We start from the raw sequence: 22,644 nt of genomic DNA on the forward strand, positions 1-22,644 counted from the left end.
ATACCAGCACACAATAACTCCTTGCCCCATACTAAGCTCCACCACATAAAAGAAGGCTTAGCACCCAAACCCGCAGCAGCCCAGTCTCCCCCATATACATACTTAGAGAGAGAGAGAGATTTTAATATGTATGATCTCACCTTTTTTTACGTATAAATTCAAGTAAAAAAAAAAAAAAGACAAACACACGCATCACGCGGTCTATTACCTAGTGTTCATCTATTTACTTAGTGATGCTTGGCTCTTTAGCACAACATCAAAAGACCAACCAAAGACTAAAGACCTTATTTCTAACGCCATCTTTTGAACATTTCTTTGCTTGTTGATTGAATCATATAACTATCAATCTGCATTAACTAAACAAGCATCAGGAATCAACAGGGAATATGAAAACAATATACCAACACAATGGGCGATAATGAACAGGGAATCAACAAGTGCCAACACAAGTTACTTGGTCCACTGATCAGGGTTTAGATATATAAATTGACCTACTACTAGACAAAATATGAACACATCGGGAAATATCCTGATCATTACACACGCTAGTGTGAAATTTAGTTAAATTGGCAAAGACACCCCAACAATAAATTTTATATGCGAATGCACCTTTACGATTCAGGATTAGATTGAGGGGAACATCCAATGTGCCTGGTAAAAAATAGAATTGAAAGAAGCACCATTGCAGAGTATGCAATGCAATTGTGATCAAGTAGCGACATAAATTACAATAAGCAATCGACTTTTAAATCAAACATCAACTAGCATTGGAACTATCTAAAGTCGCCACTGAAACTTAAAATTCCAACTACAATCATCTCATAAATAACTAGTTTTGAACTATAATATTAAATTGGGCACATAAATCACGGATTTCTTGCCTTTCAAGCTCAGAGGTCATGGGGGTGTCATGGATCCTAATCTGACCACCAAAGCCTAATGGTCGGATTTCATTCACAATAACCACCATTTGCTTTAGTGTTGCCACTGTAATTACGGGAAGAGTTGCTAAACCATGCCCATACACCTCCACTCGTTCCAAGGCTCCATCACGAAGGGCCGCAAGGTCTTGTACTCTACCATTCAACTCGGCTATTTGTTGATCAGATTGCTGAACTCGGTGGTTGTAGTGGTCAACGCGACCTGCGTGAAAATCACGTTGCGTTCGCAGAGGTAAGAGTTGGTTATTGATAGCTGCTCTATTAGCTAGGAGTATATGCCTTTGTTCCTCTAGTTGTACTCGAGTTTGTTCGTGGTCTGCCGCTGCCTGTTGATGTTCGCCAATCCTTGACCTTGCGGCAAGCAAGCCCGTTAAGGAAACTAATGATTGTGGGGCATTGTGAACATGATTGCCCTCAAGAATGTTGTGTTGAGCCATATATAATATCCTGAAAACTCAGTAAAGAACAGCAGGCATTTCACAACTAGTGTAATAATTCATTACATATATATATGCTTCTGAAAACCCAGTAGGAAACACCAGCCATATCCTTCTAACCACCAATCACATAAATTAAACACGAAGGATTTGATTATGCAACTGCGAATTGAAAAAAAAAAAAAACAAAACAAAAACGAATTGAAAACAGAAGAGGAGCAAAAAGTCATACCCAAGAGGATAAACATTTCTATGAAGAGGGAAAACTGCAGAAGAACCAAAATAAATTTGGGATCTGCTCATTTCATTTTAGAAAAAAAAAAAATTTAACCCAAAATTTGAGTAGACAGAACTCAGATCTTGATTTCTTGACCAACAATAAAACCCAAAAACTTTGAGAGAGAGAGAAAGAACCCAGATTTGTTCATTATCAACGAAAAAATTACCAAAATTTAATCAAGGAAATTGAGAGAGAATCTGCAGTTACCTGAGACTCGGTGATTTGATTTCCACCACCGAAAGAAAAAAAAAGAGTAGAAGTCTCAATACTAATGGTTAATGGAGCAGGGGGTGTCCATCTTACAATTCAGCCGCCGTAGTGGCTATGGGTGAATAGTTAATGGAGCTTAACTTCTAAAGGCACAGGGAAGGGATGATTGGAATGGGTTAGGGTTTTCTTTTGGGCTTTAGGTTTTTTTAAGTTTTTTAAGGGGTAATTCCCGCATGCCCAAAAATCCTTGGTATTTTTCTCAACTGCCCAACACTTTGGTATTTCACTATTGACAAAAGACAAAGACTAATATGGATAGTTTTAACAAACAAATGCCCTCTGTATCCTATGTTGACCTTAGATTCTTCTACCGTTCTATTCAGTCAAAAGGAAACAATAAAAAACATTAAAACAAAAACAAGACTAGCCTTCAACATGCCACATTTCGCCTAACGACTTCCTGTCTAAACGGCTACTCACAGGGCGGAATCACTGCTGCTTGTCCTAATTTTTCTGTTTTAAAACTGATTCTTTTGGCTGAACAGTAAAGCTTTAGAACTTTAGCTTTCCATGGGATGCATGCATTCGAATATTAAACTTTGACATAGTAGCTTATGCATGATAAAGATGAATACGAAATGTAAAGATAATGACATAAACACTTTATAAATTAAAGAAGTGGGTGAACATCCATCTGAATTTATTTATTCAAATATACATATAAAACTTTAACCAATCAGAGCCTCATTCTCAGGTAAACAGCAAAAGCTGTTTAGCTATCCATAAGAATGAGAACAGTTACTTACTTGTATTGGAAGCACACTACTTCACACCTAAACAGGAAAGGAAGCACACTGCTATTCTACTGCTTTTATTATAAGAGGAGTTTTTTTTTCTGATCTCCACTTCGAATGCCTTCTAAGAGAAGCTGAAGCTCCTTATATAGGGAGCGGAACTCAAACTAGAATTCAAAATACAAAAATGTACAGGACAACTCCGTGACTTCTGCTTTTCGTAGTGCTCCTGCTGGTGGAGGTCGGTCAGGGAAAAGCAAAAGGAAAAAGTGAAATGTTTTTCACTTAACCTTTTCTTTTTTGAAAGGGGTAATTCCCGCATACCCAAAAATCCTTGGTATTTTTCCCAACTGCCCAACACTTTGGTATTTCACTATTGACAAAGGACAAAGACTAACATGGATAGTTTTAACAAACAAATGCCCTCTGTATCCTATGTTGACCTTAGATTCTTCTACCGTTCTATTCAGTCAAAAGGAAACAATAAAAACATTAAAACAAAAACAAGACTAGCCTTCAACATGCCACATTTCGCCTAACGACTTCCTGTCTAAACGGCTACTCACAGGGCGGAATCACTGCTGCTTGTCCTAATTTTTCTGTTTTAAAACTGATTCTTTTGGCTAAACAGTAAGGCTTTAGAACTTTAGCTTTCCATGGGATGCATGCATTTGAATGTTCAAACTTTGACATAGTGAACTATGCATGATAAAGATGATTACAATATGTAAAGATAATGACATAAACATTTTATAAATTAAAGAAGTGGGTGAACATCCATCTGAATTTATTTATTCAAATATACATATAAAACTTTAAACAATCAGAGCCTCATTCTCAGGTAAACAGCAAAAGCTGTTTAGCTATCCATAAGAATGAGAACAGTTACTTACTTGTATTAGAAGCACACTACTTCACACCTAAACAGGAAAGGAAGCACACTGCTATTCTACTATTTTTATTATCAGAGGAGTTTTCTGATCTAAACTTCGAATGCCTTCTAAGAGAAGCTGAAGCTCCTTATATAGGGAGCGGAACTCAAACTAGAATTCAAAATACAAAAATGTACAGGACAACTCCGTGACTTCTGCTTTTCGTAGTGCTCCTGCTGGTGGAGGTCGGTCAGGGAAAAGCAAAAGGAAAAAGTGAAATGTTTTTCACTTAACCTTTTCTTTTTGACAAGGAAAAAGCAAAAGTAGCTTTAGAAAAGTCTAAAGCTCTACAGTTGCTATTTTGGTGCTGATTCTTCACCTGTAGCTTCACATGTTTTCGTCTGTTTCAGAATGGTGGCCAAAGACAAAGGAGTTGTTGTCTGTCTGGGCCATGCGAGTTGTTGTTGCATTATCCTTGACGTCTGTATCAACATACATCTTGTAGTGGTTGTCATTTTCAAGCTTTTCCACCCAACGCATGCATGCCATTGTCGAGTCTATCTCTTTTCTGGTTAGAGATAGGAATGTATCGCTGCTGACTACGTCAGGATGATCGTAAGCAGTGATAATTGTCTTTTCTCCTGCTGCCAGGAATGTGTTGTTGATGTCTTCAGAGATGATCTTTTTGATGTAGTCAAGAGCCATGGCCTTCATCCAGGGAATGCTAGAATTTGGTTGGCCGTTGTATGCTACACAGGCTGGTTGAAGATATCTTCTTTGAATAATTCTCACATAATGATATGGAGGAATATATTCTACTTCACCATCTGTCTTCTGGATCCATTCAGGAGGTGTGGATCTGAACTTCAGACGAAGCATACAGTTGTCTTTTCTGATGTTCTTGACCGTGTTGACAATAATAGGGGGCAAGCCTCTCAGATCATCATTAGTTTTAGTCCATAGATTATGGACAAAACCATTTTCAACAAGCCATAGCTTGTGTTCTTGAGGATGTTCACTCTGAACATTTACCAGGTATCTTCCAACATATGGTCCTGAGACAATAAAGAGGGTTGGAGGAACTAGGTTTTCAGGATTGTGCCTTCCTATCAGATTATGGAATTCATACCAATCTGATTCATTGAGTGCTATGATAGGGACCCTAGCACTTTCTGGACTTTCAAGGAAGGATAGTTTTTCTTTCCTTACAGCACTCTGCTGTGTATGAAGCTCTTCACCTTGTGGTCTACCATTCTCGTAGAGTTCTTCAGCTAATGCAAACAGAGCTGGGAACATTAATCCACTGCTTCTTTCTTGAAAGGCAAATAAAAGATTGTCCAGGATTGCCTTCTGGTGATACGCTAGTCTCCTGCCAGTTTTGAACACAGGAGTATCAAAAGTTCTTAATTCATAATTAAAAACATTTATAACTCCACTAGGAGTTGGTCTGCTTTTTGGCAAAGCAGCAGCCGTCAACGGTCTTGATGTGCCTTTACCGTCTGCCGTTTGAGACGGGCTAGCCAATCCTTTACCCTGGGATTGATCAGTTGAGGCCAAGCCTTTTGAGCTTAGCAGAAACCTTTTAAGGATTTTCTCCTTGGTTTCTTTTGGATCTTCTTCAGATTCCTGTTCTTTCCCAGTCCTTCTGCTTCTGGGATTACGACCTTCGTCGTCTTCTCTTTGGCTGAACATTGCCAGTTCTCTGGTCAATGCGTCTGGAAGATAGTTCTTGTTTCCTGCAATTAACTCAACAGTATAATCATATTGGTTAAGAAACAATTGCCAGTTGGCTAATCTTCCTCTATCAGCAGCTTTGTCAAGTTTAAAATTTTTAAAATTCTTTACTCTAGCACAATCGGTGCGGACAGTAAAGGTTTTTCCCAGATAAGCTGGAGAATTTAAAATCGTTTTCTTGACAGCTAAAATTTCTTTTTCCCCTGTGGGATAATTCAGTTCTGCAGGGCTGAACTTGCCACTACAAAATTTGCAGATCTTTTCAATGTTAGTTCCAGGCGCTCTCGCCAGAACAACACCAGACCAGTAATTATCACTCGCATCTGTCTGGAGGATAATTTCATCATTCTCTTCTGGTTGTTGAAGAGGAGGGAGGTTCTTGCAGAGGTTTTTTATCTGCTTCACGATCTTTTCATCATCTTCTGTGAAGTTCCATTTCCTTTTGGAACTTGTCTTGGGAGATAACATTGCTGTTAACCCTGAGATTCTAGGGATGAACTCTCTCCCATAATTTATGACACCAAGGAATCTCTCTAGACTCTTAGCATCAGGAATTTTGTCTGGGAACTTCCAGATCTTTTCAAGGATGTGAGGTTGGAGTTTTATGACTCCATTCTTGATGTTTATTCCTAGGAAATCAACTTCATCGAGGATAAAGAAGATTTTCTTCTCTCCTAGGATAATTCCATGCTGAACTATCAGCTTTGCTACCTCGTGGAGGTGCTTCATGTGTTCTTCTCTGTTTTTGGAGAAGACCAGGATATCATCTATGTAGACGACGCAGAACTCCGCTACATGCTTGAAGATGTTGTCCATCTTTCTTTGAAAGATTGAGGGAGCTTGTTTGAGACCAAAAGGCATTACCAACCACTCGTAATGACCTTGTGGTGTTCCAAATGCAGTGAGAGGTACACTCTCAGGATGCATCTTGACCTGCCAGAAACCCGACTTTGCATCGAATTTCGAAAAGACTTTAGCTCCTCTGAGCTGGTTGATCAGGACTCTGACTTGAGCGATCTGATATCCGTCTTTGACAGTCTTCTTATTGACATCTCTATAGTCAATAACCATTCTAGCTTTTCCTCTTAGATTCTCTGCATGATTTCTTACGTAGAAAGCTGGAGCATGATGAGGGCTAGTGGAAGGTTGAATTAATCTCTTCTTCAGGAGATCTTCAATATCACTTCTGAATTCTTTTTGATCTTCCTCTTTGTACTGAGGAATGGCTTTGACATGGCAGATAGCATTCATGTCATGCAATCTCAATTCACAGACCACTGGGTCTTTTTCCCAAAACTTCTGAGGATTTGTGTCCACATTCTGCTCGAGTAGTTTCTTGATTTTGTCAAGAGTGGGAGTTTGTTGAGACTCAAGCTTGTTCTGAAAGTGCTTGAGGTTGTGCTCGTGGATGAAACTAGCTTCTTCATCTTCACTGGCTTCTTCTTCTTCTTCTGAAGATTCTTCAACAAGCAGTTCTTCTTGTTGTTTGATTTGGAGTATGGGTTGAAATTTGGGTTTGTAGGGGGTAAGATCACCACTATTCTGTTGCGATCTCTGATACTGAGTAGTAAAACCGGGACCGGCCACACTGAATGCATGTGGGAGGCGGTCAGCCCAGAACACCCGTTCTCCTTTTCTGAAGCCTATCGCTTCTTCATCCTGAATGAATCTTTGTTGGAGAATAAAATCATTGCCCAACAAGAAATCAGATCCTTGGCCTTCAGATTGCCAAACATTCTGGATGATAAATGTTCCTCCACCAATGGTGATATGAACATTTTTTGCTACTTTCTTCATGGTGAGATGGCTTCCATCGAATGTAACACCAGTAGCTGACTTTTTCTTGTCTTCGTTCCAGAGTTCTTCTGGAATTGCAAATCTCTTTGCAACAGTAAATCCTGATCCATTATCTACAAAAGCATGTAGATGATATTTCCTGTGATCAGGGAACTTGAGTCCGATCTCTATGTAGTTGCTGTATCTACTTGTAGAGACGACTTTCGATTGGTGAGGCTCATTTTCTTGAGCTTGTTCCGTTGGAATGAATGGCTTACATTCTTCTGGAACATTTTCCTGAATGGGTGATTTGTCATCATCATCCCAATCTGTAGGAATTATCTCTTTGCTGTCTGGATTACTGAACCAGGGGGAGGATCATATCTGACTTTGTAATCAAACTTGCCGGAAGGTTGGCCAAGTAGATCCCATGTACCAGTATCCGCAGCTATCTCTTGTCTTTCTAAGAGATGAACATTTTCTGGTATTTCAACCAGTTCAATATCTTCATCGATTGTTTCTTCACCGATGATTTCTTCCTTTATTTCTGAGGAAGATGGTTGTTCCATAGTCGTTTCTTGGACTACAGTTGTTGCAACATTCTTTGTTTGTTCCATGGTTTCCTGGAACAGAGTTTCAACTTCTTTCGCTTTTTTCTCAGCGAAATACTCTTCATATTCTTGCTCAACCCATTGGCTGACAAGACCATTCTTGGTTTTTCTTCTTGCTTCAGCTATGAAGCATTCTTTGTGATACGTCTTTTTAGACTCTTCACAGAACATAGGGAGACCATTCTTCTCGTGACATAAACAGTAGTCACAGACGAACGAACCAGGGTTGACCTGATAAGAAGACATGAAGGATTCTGTCTTGCTTTCTTCCCAGTTTTTGACTTTCAAAACGTTCATTTGTCTGGATTCGAAGTACTCTACTTCAGAATCTATCTCAGACTCTTCTGATGAACTTTCTTCTTCTTCAGACCAGGAAGAATAGACTGACCTGTCGTCATCTTCATCATCAGAATATGCTAGTTCGTAGCCTTTCATATTTGCTACCTCTACTATTTGCTCATATTCTTCAAAGAGAGCTTTAGTAGATCTGTTACCCTTTTCCGGGCATTCATTGGCATAGTGCCCTTCAGCTTTACACAACCAACATCTGCAAGCTTTCTTGCTAGGTTGTTTATGCTGCTGAGTATTCTTCTTTTTCTTGAAGAATTTCTTTTTTGGATCTTCATCCTGTTGCTTCTTGTAATTGGAGCTTTTCTTGAATCTCCAATTCTTTCTCTGATTACTCTTTTTGAATTTTTTCGAGTAATTTTTCTTCTTTCTGTGGAATTTGGATTCATGACATCCCCAGTTTGTGGGCATATCCAGTATTCCGTAGCAGAAATTTTCAACTCCTTTGAGTTGCTTCTTGGCCATCTTAGCTCTAAGATTGGCTTTGCATTGCTCCTTCAGTAGTTGCCGGATTCTGTCGGCAATTCCTCCAACTGAAAATCGTTCAATTGGTTTCTCAGCTATGCTTTCTCTCACAGCTGTTCTCCATGGTTCAGGGAGCTTTCTGTGCAACAGATTAACTAGATCAGTATTCTCTAGTTCACCAATTGTACAGTAATATTCCTGAAATTCATTCAGGTATTCTTCGAAATATCTCATGTCACAGATTTTGAGAGCATAGATATTTGATTTTGCCGTTTCTTTGGCTTTCTCACTCAGATTTGAGAGATCTCCACAGAATTGATCGTACAGGGGTACTGCAAAATCATACGGAGACTTTGAATTTTTTATCTCTTCAAGCCAGTCTCTTCCTCTGGTAGTTTCTTTGAAAGATAGGTAGTACTTTTTTGCTACTCCAGTGAGAGTAGTTTCATAGTACACCTGCAAATCTGGTGCTTCAAATTTTCCAAGGGTGAGTGCAGAGGCCATCATCAGGCTATCTACCCATTGGTCAATGGTTTTTCTTTTGTCTAGACTCTTGTCTAGATTCAACCAGATGCCATAGTTCGTGATCGGAACTCTTGGCAGATTGTCCTCGGGGACGAATCTTTGAGAATTTCTTTCTCCTTTTTTACCCGTGGGGGCTTTCTGAACTGGGAGTTTCATTTCCCTTGTTTCTTTTTTTATGAAAGTTCTGGAGCTTCCTCCTTCTTCCATTTCAACATCTTGGTAAGGAAAGACTTTTCTTGTCTTTCTGCATTTGAATTCTTTTATTTCCTCGATTAGTTTTTCTAATCGTTCAGGACTTTCACAATTCTCAGCTTCTTTGTAAAGATCATAGAGCTTCTCAGCTCTGAGCATATGGACTGGTCTGCATAGATCAGCTTCCAGATCTTCTTCTGATATTGGTTCTTCAATAGTGGGTTTTGTACCACTGACACTTGCTTCTCTGGTGCTGTAGCTTCTTCTCAGAAGATTGCTGTTCATCCTGAGGTTCTCAGGACAGACATCACTCTTTCTGTGATTGTCGAAGTTGAGGCTGATTTCTCCAGTTCTTCTACTCTCGTAGATTTTTGCTTTTGCTCTTTCCGGTTGCTTTTTTGGACCGGATAATTTCCATTCAAGAGGAAACGTTACTTCATTCCAAGTAACTTTGTGGATCTGCTGTGAATGGTTCTTCTGATTGGTGAGGAATCCAGTAGTAAGACCTGGGATATTAGTAATCCGTGTCTTAGGGGCTACTGTAGTACTCATCAATTTATAGTATATCCTGTATACTATTGCTAGTTCTTGCATATCTTCTTTCATGGATATGCCATCTGTCTTGACTCTCAGTCTGAGACAATGAGCTGCATCTTTCAAGCTGGTGGTGAAGTTGGGGAAGCAGTTGAAATATGCCACTTGGTCACATAAAGATGCTTCGAGTGTTCCCAACAGACTAGCTTGGAAGTCTGTTAACCTGTTGTCCTGTAGTACACAGAGGACTGAACAGTTTATACCTTCTCGAGCGAGCAGATTTATGCCTACTTGGACTGCTCCAATATGCATAAATTGGTATTTTTTTGCTTGTGCTCTGGTAACTTCTGCTAGAGTGATCAGTAGAAGATCAGTCTCTCCACCGGCGGTTGCTGGGGTTGTAATCTCCAGTAGTTTAAAATAATGGCTGTCCATTAGATCAAACTTTCCTCTTTTGTAGATCTGTTTGAAATCTAGCTTTGGGATTGAGGAATTTTTTACTTCTTGTTCAATCTCATTGAACTCAAATTCTTCGGCATTTAAAAGTTGAACTCTTTTCTTTTTTCCAAAGATGCTTAACATCTTCATTTCTCTTTTTTCTGTATTCTCCGGATTTTCATACCGGATACTAGTATGACTAGTAGATGGTTCCAGAAAAATCATGTTAGGAACACGATTTGAGTCTGGTTTCTCTAATGGTTTGAACCCATTAGTCTTCTTTTTTACTGTAGGCAATTTCTTGTCCTTCAGTATAAATTCCAGTGTTTTTTGCTGTTCTTTGATTTTTCTACTGACACTTGTCAGTCTTTCTTCTTCCGTTTTTGGAAGTTCTTTGATATAATCCAGTTTGTTTTCCAATCTTTCCAATTGGTGGATTATAGAAGGTATTGTTTCTAGTGTCGACTGACATCTAGATATTTCTAGTAACATCTTCTGATATTTCTCATCAGAAGCTTTTAGTAGAGAATTTATTTTCTCTAGTAACAATTCGGACATTGTCCCCATTAAGGAGGGGTTCTCCTTTGAGCCTTTTACAAGCTCTGATACCAGTGAGGTGCGGATCTAACCAATGCTCAAATAATTCAGAGGTTTTTGTTCCTCTTCCAGAACATATAGGAGATTTTCTATCTCTTCTTCTATCTTATAGATTCTAGTCTGAAGTCTATAAATAATATCCCAATAATTGGGAGATTCTCTATCAAGGCTGTCCCGATAGGTTTTTAATTTTCTCAGTTTTTCTCTCTCTTTCTGCAGTTCTTTAGTAGTATGTTTGCATATAGCAACAAGCTCAAGTCTGTCTACAATTGAAATTATGAATAGTAAATTGTACTGTTTACCTTTCGAATTAGAGGATGACTGTCAGCTTCATACATATATTCAAATGAAACAAACTCTGATGGGCCCACCACGTTTCTAAAACAACATATATAAATTTATGAAAGAGACATATGCAGATGCAGACTCAAACCAAAACAACAAAGGGGTACTAATGGTAGAGATTTTGAAAAGACGGGTAGGTAGGAAAGAAAGTGAGAAAAAGTTGTGTAAAGAGAACAAAAATAATACACTGGGGTGTATGAGAAGTATTTTCCCAAATTTGGGGTGTATGAGCATTAACCCTTTTTGAAAAGGAAAAAGCAAAAGTAGCTTTAGAAAAGTCTAAAGTTCTACAGTTGCTATTTTGGTGCTGATTCTTCACCTGTAGCTTCACATGTTCTCGTCCGTTTCAGAATGGTGGCCAAAGACAAAGGAGTTGTTGTCTGTCTGGGCCATGCGAGTTGTTGTTGCATTATCCTCGACGTCTGTATCAACATACATCTTGTAGTGGTTGTCATTTTCAAGCTTTTCCACCCAACGCATGCATGCCATTGTCGAGTCTATCTCTTTTCTGGTTAGATATAGGAATATATCGCTGCTGACTACGTCAGGATGATCGTAAGCAGTGATAATTGTCTTTTCTCCTGCTGCCAGGAATGTGTTGTTGATGTCTTCAGAGATGATCTTTTTGATGTAGTCAAGAGCCATGGCCTTCATCCAGGGAATGCTAGAATTCGGTTGGCCGTTGTATGCTACACAGGCTGGTTGAAGATATCTTCTTTGAATAATTCTCACATAATGATATGGAGGAATATATTCAACTTCACCATCTGTCTTCTGGATCCATTCAGGAGGTGTGGATCTGAACTTCAGACGAAGCATACAGTTGTCTTTTCTGATGTTCTTGACCGTGTTGACAATAATAGGCGGCAAGCCTCTTAGATCATCATTAGTTTTAGTCCATAAATTATGGACAAAACCATTTTCAACAAGCCATAGCTTGTGTTCTTGAGGATGTTCACTCTGAACATTTACCAGGTATCTTCCAACATATGGTCCTGAGACAATAAAGAGGGTTGGAGGAACTAGGTTTTCAGGATTGTGCCTTCCTATCAGATTATGGAATTCATACCAATCTGATTCATTGAGTGCTGTGATAGGGACCCTAGCACTTTCTGGATTTTCGAGGAAGGATGGTTTTTCTTTCCTTACAGCACTCTGCTGTGTATGAAGCTCTTCACCTTGTGGTCTACCATTCTCGTAGAGTTCTTCAGCTAATGCAAACAGAGCTGGGAACATTAATCCACTGCTTCTTTCTTGAAAGGCAAATAAGAGATTGTCCAGGATTGCCTTCTGGTGATACGCTAGTCTCCTGCCAGTTCTGAACACAGGAGTATCAAAAGTTCTTAATTCGTAATTAAAAACATTTATAACTCCACTAGGAGTTGGTCTGCTTTTTGGCAAAGCAGCAGCCGTTAACGGTCTTGATGTGCCTTTACCGTCTGCCGTTTGAGACGGGCTAGCCAATCCTTTACCCTGGGATTGATCAGTTGAGGCCAAGCCTTTTGAGCTTAGCAGAAACCTTTTAAGGATTTTCTCCTTGGTTTCTTTTGGATCTTCTTCAGATTCCTGTTCTTTCCCAGTCCTTCTGCTTCTGGGATTACGACCTTCGTCGTCTTCTCTTTGGCTGAACATTGCCAGTTCTCTGGTCAATGCGTCTGGAAGATAGTTCTTGTTTCCTGCAATTAATTCAACAGTATAATCATATTGGTTAAGAAACAATTGCCAGTTGGCTAATCTTCCTCTATCAGCAGCTTTGTCAAGTTTAAAATTTTTAAAATTCTTTACTCTAGCACAATCGGTGCGGACAGTAAAGGTTTTTCCCAGATAAGCTGGAGAATTTAAAATCGTTTTCTTGACAGCTAAAATTTCTTTTTCCCCTGTGGGATAATTCAGTTCTGCAGGGCTGAATTTGCCACTACAAAATTTGCAGATTTTTTCAATGTTAGTTCCAGGCGCTCTCGCCAGAACAACACCGGACCAGTAATTATCACTCGCATCTGTCTGGAGGATAATTTCATCATTCTCTTCTGGTTGTTGAAGAGGAGGGAGGTTCTTGCAGAGGTCTTTTATCTGCTTTACGATCTTTTCATCATCTTCTGTGAAGTTCCATTTTCTTTTGGAACTTGTCTTGGGAGATAACATTGCTGTTAACCCTGAGATTCTAGGGATGAAATCTCTCCCATAATTTATGACACCAAGGAATCTCTCTAGACTCTTAGCATCAGGGATTTTGTCTGGGAACTTCCAGATCTTTTCAAGGATGTGAGGTTGGAGCTTTATGACTCCATTCTTGATGTTTATTCCTAGGAAATCAACTTCATCGAGGATAAAGAAGATTTTCTTCTCACCTAGGATAATTCCATGCTGGACTATCAGCTTTGTTACCTCGTGGAGGTGCTTCATGTGTTCTTCTCTGTTTTTGGAGAAGACCAGGATGTCATCTATGTAGACGACGCAGAACTCCGCCACATGCTTGAAGATGTTGTCCATCTTTCTTTGAAAGATTGAGGGAGCTTGCTTGAGACCAAAAGGCATTACTAGCCACTCGTAATGACCTTGTGGTGTTCCAAATGCAGTGAGAGGTACACTCTCAGGATGCATCTTGACCTGCCAGAAACCCGACTTTGCATCGAATTTCGAAAAGACTTTAGCTCCTCTGAGCTGGTTGATCAGGACTCTGACTTGAGCGATCTGATATCCGTCTTTGACAGTCTTCTTATTGACATCTCTATAGTCAATAACCATTCTAGCTTTTCCTCTTAGATTCTCTGCATGATTTCTCACGTAGAATGCTGGAGCATGATGAGGGCTAGTGGAAGGTTGAATTAATCTCTTCTTCAGGAGATCTTGAATATCACTTCGGAATTCTTTTTGATCTTCCTCTTTGTACTGAGGAATGGCTTTGACATGGCAAATAGCATTCATGTCATGCAATCTCAATTCACAGACCACTGGGTCTTTTTCCCAAAACTTCTGAGGATTTGTATCCACATTCTGCTCGAGTAGTTTCTTGATTTTGTCAAGAGTGGGAGTTTGTTGAGACTCAAGCTTGTTCTGAAAGTGCTTGAGGTTGTGCTCATGGATGAAACTAGCTTCTTCATCTTCACTAGCTTCTTCTTCTTCTTCTGAAGATTCTTCAACAAGCAGTTCTTCTTGTTGTTTGATTTGGAGTATGGGTTGAAATTTGGGTTTGTAGGGGGTAAGATCACCACTATTCTGTTGCGATCTCTGATACTGAGTAGTAAAACCGGGACCGGCCACACTGAATGCCTGTGTGAGGCGGTCAGCCCAGAACACCCGTTCTCCTTTTCTGAAGCCTATCGCTTCTTCATCCTGAATGAATCGTTGTTGGAGAATAAAATCATTGCCCAACAAGAAATCAGATCCTTGGCCTTCAGATTGCCAAACATTCTGGATGATAAATGTTCCTCCACCAATGGTGATATGAACATTTTTTGCTACTTTCTTCATGGTGAGATGGCTTCCATCGAATGTAACACCAGTAGCTGACTTTTTCTTGTCTTCGTTCCAGAGTTCGTCTGGAATTGCAAATCTCTTTGCAACAGTAAAGCCTGATCCATTATCTACAAAAGCATGTAGATGATATTTTCTGTGATCAGGGAACTTGAGTCCGATCTCTATGTAGTTGCTGTATCTACTTGTAGAGACGGCTTTCGATTGGTGAAGCTCATTTTCTTGAGCTTGTTCCGTTGAACTGAATGGTTTACATTCTTCTGGAACATTTTCCTGAGTGGGTGATTTGTTATTATCATCCCAATCTGTAGGAGTTATCTCTTTGCTGTCTGGATTACTGAACCAGGGGGGAGGATCATATCTGACTTTGTAATCAAACTTGCCGGAAGGTTGGCCAAGTAGATCCCATGTACCAGTATCCGCAGCTATCTCTTGTCTTTCTAAGAGATGAACATTTTCTGGTATTTCAACCAGTTCAATGTCTTCATCGATTGTTTCTTCACCGATGATTTCTTCCTTTATTTCTGAGGAAGATAGTTGTTCCATAGTCGTTTCTTGGACTACAGTTACTGCAACATTCTTTGTTTGTTCCATGGTTTCCTGGAACAGAGTTTCCACTTCCTTCGCTTTTTTCTCAGCGAAATACTCTTCATATTCTTGCTCAACCCATTGGCTGACAAGACCATTCTTGGTTTTTCTTCTTGCTTCAGCTATGAAGCATTCTTTGTGATAAGTCTTCTTAGACTCTTCGCAGAACATAGGGAGACCATTCTTCTCGTGACATAAACAGTAGTCACAGACGAACGAACCAGGGTTGACCTGATAAGAAGACATGAAGGATTCTGTCTTGCTTTCTTCCCAGTTTTTGACTTTCAAAACGTTCATTTGTCTGGATTCGAAGTACTCTACTTCAGAATCTATCTCAGACTCTTCTGATGAACTTTCTTCTTCTTCAGACCAGGCAGAATAGACTGACCTGTCGTCATCTTCATCATCAGAATAGGCTATTTCGTAGCCTTTCATGTTTGCTACCTCTACTATTTGCTCATATTCTTCAAAGAGAGCTTTAGTAGATCTGTTACCCTTTTCTGGGCATTCATTGGCATAGTGCCCTTCAGCTTTACACAACCAACATCTGCAAGCTTTCTTGCTAGGTTGTTTATGCTGCTGAGTATTCTTCTTTTTCTTGAAGAATTTCTTTTTTGGATCTTCATCCTGTTGCTTCTTGTAATTGGAGCTCTTCTTGAATCTCCAATTCTTTCTCTGATTACTCTTTTGAATTTTTTAGAGTAATATTTTTCTTTTTTCTTCTTTCTGTGGAATTTGGATTCATGACATCCCCAGTTTGTGGGCATATCCAGTATTCCGTAACAGAAATTTTCAACTCCTTTGAGTTGCTTCTTGGCCATCTTAGCTCTAAGATTGGCTTTGCATTGCTCCTTCAGTAGTTGCCGGATTCTGTCGGCAATTCCTCCAACTGAAAATCGTTCAATTGGTTTCTCAGCTATGCTTTCTCTCACAGCTGTTCTCCATGGTTCAGGGAGCTTTCTGTGCAACAGATTAACTAGATCAGTATTCTCTAGTTCACCAATTGTACAGTAATATTCCTGAAATTCATTCAGGTACTCTTCGAAATATCTCATGTCACAGATCTTGAGAGCATAGATATTCGACTTTGCCGTTTCTTTGGCTTTCTCACTCAGATTTGAGAGATCTCCACAGAATTGATCGTACAGGGGTACTGCAAAATCATACGGAGACTTTGAATTTTTTATCTCTTCAAGCCAGTCTCTTCCTCTGGTAGTTTCCTTGAAAGATAGGTAGTACTTTTTTGCTACTCCGGTGAGAGTAGTTTCATAGTACACCTGCAAATCTGGTGCTTCAAATTTTCCAAGGGTCAGTGCAGAAGCCATCATCAGGCTATCTACCCATTGGTCAATGGTTTTTCTTTTGTCTAGACTCTTGTCTAGATTCAACCAGATGCCATAGTTCGTGATCGGAACTCTTGGCAGATTGTCCTCGGGGACGAATCTTTGAGAATTTCTTTCTCATTTTTTACCCGTGGGGGCTTTCTGAACTGGGAGTTTCATTTCCCTTGTTTCTTTTTTTATGAAAGTTCTGGAGCTTCCTCCTTCTTCCATTTCAACATCTTGGTAAGGAAAGACTTTTCTTGTCTTTCTGCATTTGAATTCTTTCATTTCCTCGATTAGTTTTTCTAATCGTTCAGGACTTTCACAATTCTCAGCTACTTTGTAAAGATCATAGAGCTTCTCAGCTCTGAGCATATGGACTGGTCTGCATAGATCAGCTTCCAGATCTTCTTCTGATATTGGTTCTTCAACAGTGGGTTTTGTACCACTGACACCGGCTTCTCTGGTGCTGTAGCTTCTTCTCAGAAAACTGCTGTTTATCCTGATGTTTTCAGGACAGACATCACTTTTCCTGTGATCTTCAAAGTTGAGGCTGATTTCTCCAGTGCGTCTACTCTCGTAGATCTTTGCTTTTGCTCTTTCCAGCAGCTTTTTTGGACCGGACAGTTTCCATTCAAGAGGAAAAATTACTTCATTCCAAGCAACCTTATGAATCTGCTGTGAATGGTTTTTCTGGCTGGTGAGGAATCCAGTAGTGAGACCAGGGATGTTGGAGATCCTTGTCTTTGGTTCCACTGTGGTGCTCATCAGTTTATAGTACACTCTGTATACTATTGCCAATTCTTGCATTTCTTCTTTCATTGAGATCCCGTCTGTCTTGACTCTCAGTCTGAGGCAGTGGGCTGCATCCTTCAACCTGGTTGAAAAGTTGGGGAAGCAGTTGAAATATGCTACTTGGTTGCATAGTGATGCTTCTAGGGTTCGCAACAGACTAGCTTGGAAGTCTGTCAATCTGTTGTCTTGCAGGACACATAGGACTGAACAGTTGATGCCTTCTCTTGCCAATAGTTTTATGCCGACTTGGACTGCTCCAATGTGCATAAATTGGTATTGCTTTGCTTGTGCTCTGGCAACTTCAGCAGGGGTGATCATCAAGAGATCTGTTTCTCCTGTTGTTGAGGGGGTTGTGAATTCAAGTATTTTGAAATGATGGCTGTCCATCAGGTCAAATGTTCCCCGTCTGTAGATCTGTTTGAAATCTAGCTTTGGAATTGAGGAGTTTTTTACCTCATGCTCGATTTCATGGTATTCAAATTCTTCAGAATTTAGGAGTTGAACTCCTTTCTTTTTTCCAAAGATGCTTAACATCTTCATTTTTCTTTTTTCTGTATTTTCCGGGTTTTCATACCGGATACTAGACTGACTAGTAGATGGTTCCAGAAAAATCATGTTAGGAACACAATTTGAGTCTGGTTTCTCTAATGGTTTGAACCCATTAGTCTTCTTTTTTACTGTAGGCAATTTCTTGTCCTTCAGTATAGTTTCCAGCGTTTTTTGCTGTTCTTTGATTTTTCTACTGACACTTGTCAGTCTTTCTTCTTCCGTTTTTGGAAGTTCTTTGATATAATCCAGTTTGTTTTCCAATCTTTCTAATTGGTGGATTATAGCAGGTATTGTTTCTAGTGTCGACTGACATCTAGATATTTCTAGTAACATCTTCTGATATTTCTCATCAGAAGCTTTCAGTAGAGAATTTATTTTCTCTAGTAACAATTCTGACATTGTCCCCATTAAGGAGGGGTTCTCCTTTGAGCCTTTTACAAGCTCTGATACCAGTGATGTGCGGATCTAACCAATGCTCAAATAATTCAGAGGTTTTTGTTCCTCTTCCAGAACATATAGGAGATTTTCTATCTCTTCTTCTATTTTATAGATTCTAGTCTGAAGTCTATAAATAATATCCCAGTAATTGGGAGATTCTCTATCAAGGCTGTCCCGATAGGTTTTTAATTTTCTCAGTTTTTCTCTCTCTTTCTGCAGTTCTTTAGTAGTATGTTTGCATATAGCAACAAGCTCAAGTCTGTCTACAATTGAAATTATGAATAGTAAATTGTACTGTTTACCTTTCGAATTAGAGGATGACTGTCAGCTTCATACATATATTCAAATGAAACAAACTCTGATGGGCCCACCACGTTTCTAAAACAATAAATTTATGAAAGAGACATATGCAGATGCAGACTCTAACAGACCAAAACAACAAAGGGGTACTAATGGTAGAGATTTTGAAAAGACGGGTAGGTAGGAAAGAAAGTGAGAAAAAGTTGTGTAAAAGAGAACAAAACTAATACACTGGGGTGTATGAGAAGTATTTTCCCAAATTTGGGGTGTATGAGCATTAACCCTTTTTTTAAATTCCAATAACTCCCTAGTTTGTTTGGGGAAAATAGTGCGTTTTGGCCCAGGCTAGGCCTGTTTTATTAGTGGGTTTTAGTCTATATTGCTATGGTTTCTTCTTACACCAAGTTAATGAATCTCCTGAAGTACCACAATTGAGTGCATTGACGAAAGGAGATTCGAAATAGTTTTCTTAGTGTACTATGAGATTTGTAGTTGTGTAGGCTCGTAAAATTCAAATAAACATCATTGTACTAGTGAATGGTACCCGTATTCCCTTACCTGCTTAACCACTGATTTAGTAGGGTACAAGCATATAGGGTTTATTTGTACTAGCCTCTTAACACACGCGTCAATTGGCCTTTTTTATTTTTTCATACTTTATTTGTGTCTATAACATTTTGTTTGAGTTTTTATTAGTATTTCTAAAAAAAGAGTTTGTTTTAGTAATTTATCTAAAAAATATTTTTTTTTAAATTATGAATAATTTTTTTTTCTTCAAAAAAAAAAAATAACTTTTTGTTTAATAAGTAATTTTTTTATTTAAACTGCCAACTCCCAAAAAAAAAGATAAAAAAAGAAACTGCCATTGCAGTTAACAAAACGTTTAAGATCTTTTTTTTTTTTTGTAATTTCTTCAATTCAGTTTGCTATTATATTTACTATTTTATCCTTCCTTTGTTAAATTATAGATTTTTAGACTATAATCAAAGAAGGGTAAATTGTGGATTTTTAAAAATTTAACCATAAGCCTTATTGGCTTAATTAATACTGATGTGCCGTTCTGGCTTTGGGATTAAATGAAATCTCTATTACTCTGTCCAAAAAAAAAAATCAATAATGATTTGTTAATTGATATGATCACTATTGGGGATTTGTATTGAACCAACATAATAAAGGAGCCAAGGAGGAGAATCGCTCGCTGGAGTGAGGGAGGGAGAGAGAGAGTTTAAGTAAAAAGAAGAAAAATAATAAAGCTGTTAATAAGCAATAATTAGAGGTATATTTGGAAGAAATGAAATTCAGCTTTGACAAAATTAATATTATGGTTTTGAGTGACAAAAGAGGACACATAGCGGTTAATAAATGGGGAAGGTTACTAACATTTCTCATTCTGAAATCTCACCAACGGGTAGTCCAGGACAAAGCCATTGGGTGCCCTCATCATTCAGCTTTGTGAATTCTATCAAAAATGTTGTTTTGTTCCTCATGACTAATACCAGCACCACTCGACTTGACTTAGAATCAATGGACAAACTTTGCTTTATCCAATAACAAGATGGGAGCAATGTGTATGTACGTCAGCCTTATATGGAGGTTAATTCCCAACTTGAGTCGAAGCATGGTAAAATACCCCATGTTTAATCCAATTAGCCTAACTAATCCATATTGCAGCTTATTACCATTTGATCTAGTAACATAAGTCTCTCATTTTTAAGTGGAAGGTTGTGAGATTGCTTCACGAAATGCTAGTTGTAATTATCATAGATATAAAAACTAGAAAATGGGTGGAGAATGTACAAGGAGGGCAAAACGATTTCATCCATGTTTCTTCAACATATGTTGCAGGTTTTCTTTCCTAGTTTGATTAGGTTTTCTATTTTTATTTTGATTAGAACTTCTTTTTTTGACTTATAGTTGTTACGTTAGCAAGTTGATAACACACCCACCCAGTCAAGATTCGGACCGAGGTTCACGAGAGTATCTCAGTAAAGTCAGACTAATCTCCCACTGTAGGCACACGAACTTGAAGGCCCCTCAAACGTTGCTGGTCACAAACTGGTGGGAGTTGAGACTCAAACTCCAAATATGAGGAGTTCCATACTAGGTAGCTCGACCAACTTTACTACATGCGCCAAGTGGTTTTGATTAGGACTTCTATTCCACATAGATTATGTTTAGTCATAATATCGTCTATAAATACCTACCTTCAAGATAGAAGAGAAGAAGAAACAAGATTTTGATTTCCGATTGCACCAACGAAAACCAGAAGCCGATTTCTACCGAGAAGACCAAATCACAGACAGACCAATACCGAGAGAAAGACGTGTTCTGTGATGGAGATGCTATGGACATGGCTTTTTTGAGTATCTCCTTCATCTTAACTCTCTTATGCCTTGTGGGTTATCAGCTTTTGTGCCTAATGGACCTCGAGGACGATTACATCAACTCATATGATTCATCATCTCGGATAAACCGTACTGTTTTGCCAGAGTTTATCGTTCAAGGAGTTTTCTGCGTCATTCTTTTTATAACGAGACATTGATTTATGCTTCCATTGGCTCTCCCGCGCCTATATTATAACGTCAATTCGTACATGAAGGGGCGGCACTTGGCAGATGTGATTGAGATCTACAACCTGCTGAGCTGGGAGAAAAAACAACGCATCTTCAAGATTGCCTATCTGTTCATCCTGGCCATCCTCTCTCTATTCGGGTTGTTTTGGAGCATTGCAGATGAATAAGATTAATCATGCACTGTTGCTCCCACTGAGCTCTATCATTGTTTTTATGAAGGAGCCATAGAAGAGATGGTCTCGTGTGGATTTGAATCAGTACTTGTGCAAACTCAGCCTGATTTTGACACAACTAGCTTGCTGATTTCTCATTTGATTTTGTGTTGGTAGGTAGATGCTCCACCTATTGTATGTAAATTACTTGCACTCGTTCACTTTATATATGGACAACTTCTTTCCATCATTTACAATGTCAAGCATTATAATCTTTTAATGGTTGCAAATGGGCGAATGGCAGAGCCTCATAGTGATTCTGAAGTTCGTGACATAATAAAATTATGGGATTTTCAATTTATTTATTTTATTATTATTATTATTATTATTATTTTTCTATAAAAGGAGAGAAGAACATTGTACGTCGTGACTACTCGATCTCATTCACCCCAGTATAATTTAGGAAGAGATCATAAATCAAAGTTATTGTCAACTGCTGCAAGATAATAACATAATATTCATGTCTCTACGATTGATGCATGTGCTGCATAATGTACTATAATGCATGTGCATTTATCTGCCCTAACGATAAAGCATGAGTTAAGCTGTTAAGATATGCGGATCCCATTTCTAGGAATAAAAACAATTCCGTTAAAAAAATAAAAACAATGGATATAAAACTAGAAAATGGGTGTAGAATGTACTACGGAGGAAAAACTATTTCATGCATTCTCAGCTTGAGGGAGGTAAATTGCAATATACATGTTTCCTAGTTTAAGACGTGTTATACTAGTTTGATTAAGATTTCTATTCCTAATAGGATAGGATTATGTTTTGTCTATAAATACCTACCTTCAAGATAGACTAGAAGAAGTTTGTACATCCGTGACCACTTGATCTCATTCACCCCAGCACCAAAATAACCCTAGATATGGATGCTTCTGGAATCACAGTGAGACCAGCAGTGGGCAAGGAGAAGGAGAAGTACTCTGAAGAAGATCTAAAGGCTGCCGCCAGAGTCATCAAAAAAGAAGGATGGCAGATTTGTGGTGATGATCACCAACACATTATTAGTTGCCCGTACTTGGAGTGTGTTCCACCTGGTGCAACTGTTGGCCCTGACTATCTAGTAATATGTGACTTGTGTGGTTATGAGTTATTGCAGCCTACAGCGGCTCACTGTTGGATGTGCGGTAAGTGGGGAGTACGTGCGGTGGAGGCGTCTACCTTTGATGAGAGCTATCGTAACCACCTAGAAGAAGATTACATAGCAGAACCAATTGTGTATGCAGGGTACATAGACCTAGACAAAACTAAAAGTCAGACTCTGAAGATCACATAAAGAAACATCATA

At 38.9% G+C, this 22,644-nt stretch overlaps 1 long non-coding RNA gene across 1 annotated transcript; it reads right to left on the reverse strand.

Moving 5' to 3' along the window:
* Positions 1-667: 667 nt before the first annotated feature.
* LOC121052375 lies at positions 668-1,941 on the reverse strand. The gene is made up of 2 exons (XR_005808872.1): positions 1,866-1,941; positions 668-1,388 (listed from the first exon to the last, which is right to left on the reverse strand). It is a non-coding gene; the product is annotated as an uncharacterized LOC121052375 (long non-coding RNA).
* Positions 1,942-22,644: the final 20,703 nt, after the last annotated feature.

Source organism: Rosa chinensis, chromosome 3, assembly GCF_002994745.2.
Source record: "Rosa chinensis cultivar Old Blush chromosome 3, RchiOBHm-V2, whole genome shotgun sequence".
In the NCBI taxonomy this organism is placed as follows: Eukaryota; Viridiplantae; Streptophyta; class Magnoliopsida; order Rosales; family Rosaceae; genus Rosa; species Rosa chinensis.